Genomic DNA, 3,209 nt, shown 5'->3' with positions numbered 1-3,209 from the left:
ATGTGAGATGGTCCTAGATCCTGATCCGAAGGGTTACACAATAGTGCTACTACAATACATCTTGGTGAAGAGGCGCCTTTTGTTCTCTCTGTTTTTACTAAAGCTTCGATAAGTCTTGAAACTTTATAATTTTGCATTGATGGCCCATTTGGTTTGGGTTTGAGTTTGGTCATCACTTGTGGGTCCTATCTCCCCAAAGGGATTCTGCACGGACTATCCCCAATCATTCACACGTGACTGAGAGCTGGTTGAACTTTGCAGTAAAAAAGCTCGGTAAGTTCGTCTAACATCTTGCCCCCTTTTCTATGGACAAGAAATTGTCTGATACATTTCATTCTCTCGGATTCTGTCTAATATCTTGTGATGTTTGGTTTGGTAGGCATGCCTAATTCCCCCACTCTACTTTTAACAGGCATAGAAAGAGGAGAAAGGATGGTATGTCCTTTGCGAATGGATGAAGCAAGCTGTCTTATTCTGGGAAGTCCATGGTTGCTAAATGTCATTTCTGTATGGGTGCTGGAAGTCTCTAAAGCCAATAGAAGGAAGATGGTCCATTGATTCTAGTCTTCAGCTCTGAACATGGTCTCGAAGAGGGTTCTCAGGTATTAGAATACTGTACATGAGTAGATGTAAGAAAATAGGATTTAGTTATGTAAATAGTAGTAGATGTGAGGGATGCGCTACTGGATGCATGTTGGAGTCCACCATATGGCTGAAATATCAATTGAAGTTTTAGCATCAGTTTTGAAGTACTTGTAGACATCACTTCATTAATTGTAAAAACCAAACATTCTTATATCAATGGAATTAACTAACACCTTTCTACAATCTTCAATCGTGTGTTATTATTATCCTAAGAACTAAGAAAAAAACAAGGAACTGGTTGCTCCTTTGACAAGGAGCCCTTGGAGGTAAAAACTTGGGAAAAGGCAAGGAGTATCATAAGTTAGGTTGTCCGGAGTGGACACAATAATTTGAGGTCAAATAAGAGTCTCAGTCATATTCCAAATTCATGGGGGGATTGCTCAAGAAGTTTCACCGAGATTTTTTTTTTGCAAAAAATTAGCAATTTGTGTCGTTTCACATGTTTGACTTGGAAAATGACTCTCCCGGCCTCATCAATGCAATTAGTTTTAAAATTCTTACTATTTTACAATAAATATAATTAATAATGATAAATTTGAGGAAATAAAAATGGACCCCTACTCAAAAGGGTAAATAATTTCCCCCGAAAAGAAAAGCTAGATACAAATTAATATAAGTGCTTAACTTTTCTTTTTAACCAAAAGAGTCAAATCCAATGTTGCTCTATCACCTCTCTTAAGCAAAAAAAAAAAAAGATAGATAACAACAAAACACATGCCACAACAAAACAATATGATTAAGAATTGAATCTCTATATAAAAAATCACAAAGTCTGACTAAATATTCATCTACCACATAAAATAACAACATAATAGAAACTACAACAAACAATACAATAATCAAAATATCATAACAATATTAAAACTCACCTTTACACAAATTCCTTAAAACTCGATCGAACTTTTATCTATCACCTATACTGAGCAGAAAAAATAACATATATCAATTGAACAATACGATAATCAAGATATTTGAATAATACAATTAAATTTAATATTTACACTAAATTCCTTAAAGTTCGACCTAACATTTATCACCTGTATTAAGCAAAAAAATAAAAAATAGCAAATAGCAATAGAATAAATGGGCATCACAATAACAATATTTATTTTAGAGTCCATAATACATTCAACCCTAAATAAAGAATAAATATGATAAAAAATTTAATTATTTTTACCAATAAATATCGTATACATTAAATCGAACCACTATAAACACAAATATAAAAAATCAAAGAAAGTCTTTTGACAATGACAAAACTAATGTGGGATTAATTACCAAGAAAACAATACACCTATAATGAACCAATAATTGGTAGAAAGAATTCCAACCAAAAAAAAAAGAAATAATTCGGTTATATGTATTTTGGTGGACGAAGTGTTGTCCTTATAATGAATATATGTGTGAATTCAAAAGCTAAACCTAGATCAATTACAAAATAAAAACTATCTCTTGCCATATATTTTAGAACTCCTAATTTAGAAAAAAAATTCCATATATTTTAGGAGACAATATTATAAATAAATTAAATAATAATTAAAAAAAAGTGAAAGGACTATTTTGTCTATTGTTCAGTGTTTTAATGAAGGGCAAAAAGTTCAAATCACATTTCTAAGGGTCTTCACACTTTTAATATATTATAGATTATAGATATAGATATAGATATAGATTATAGATATAGATATAGATTATAGATTATAGATATATGTAAAAAGGAGGTTTAGAGTATGCTGATGTGGCATACTTTTAAAGCCTCCATTTCTATTTTAATCTTTTCTCAACTTTTTGTGATTTTTTCAATTTATTTATTATATTAAAATAATTTACACCTCCCCATTTACTATTCTTTATATGGGTTGACAACCATATATTCCACACAAGAGCCTCTTTATGGCATGGCACATGCAACATGTATGTATTTTTGCTTAATATTCTTTGAAGTCATTCTCTCTATTTCTTCCTCTAGGTGTAACCATTCCAAGATTCTGTACTTAATATTGTATTTTACTTGTTTTTCAATTAAGTTGTGAGAAGAAAATGTCTATAGACTGATGAGGGGAGGGGTGTTAATAACTCGGTTAATAAGCATATTATAATAAATTTAAAGGATGTATAAATGAAAGTATTGAGATGGTAAAAGAATATAAAAAGAAAGAGGAAGAAGATGTTAATTGGCCTAAAATTTGGAGTAAAATGTGGTTTTAATTTACTAATTTTAGGCAAAAATTAGGACAAAGCAATTAAAAAAATATTGGCAAAATATCAAGTAAAAAATTAAAGGTGAATATTTGCATAGATTTGTCAATCATTGCAAATAATAAAGAGAATTATATTCTAACTTACAAAATATATTAAATATCTATTAAATAAAATATGAGGAAGTACAATTTTTTAAAAAATCTCTTATGCGTTAGAATGGGTATATCTTATGTATAAAAATAAAGATCTCTTATAAAAAGTCTGTATAACTAAATAAAAAATAAAAAATTATAACATACAAAATCAGTTCTCCTCAATAATATAAACATGTACAAAAGTATATATTATCTATATGTATATATTGC

The 3,209-nt window shown here is 29.6% G+C and overlaps 1 long non-coding RNA gene across 2 annotated transcripts; it reads left to right on the top strand.

The window, feature by feature from the left end:
• On the top strand, nt 1-834 carry LOC124893817. 2 transcript variants are annotated; one of them, XR_007050909.1, is made up of 2 exons: nt 1-273; nt 413-834. It is a non-coding gene; the product is annotated as an uncharacterized LOC124893817 (long non-coding RNA). The 2 variants fall into 2 exon arrangements; XR_007050910.1 differs by having other exon boundaries at nt 7-273; nt 380-834.
• The last annotated feature ends 2,375 nt before the right edge of the window (nt 835-3,209 follow it).

The sequence above is a fragment of the Capsicum annuum genome, unplaced genomic scaffold (genome assembly GCF_002878395.1).
Source record: "Capsicum annuum cultivar UCD-10X-F1 unplaced genomic scaffold, UCD10Xv1.1 ctg65630, whole genome shotgun sequence".
Classification (NCBI taxonomy): domain Eukaryota; kingdom Viridiplantae; phylum Streptophyta; class Magnoliopsida; order Solanales; family Solanaceae; genus Capsicum; species Capsicum annuum.
Note: the sequence above shows the minus strand (reverse complement) of the source record. Positions and strands in the feature narration are given on the sequence as shown.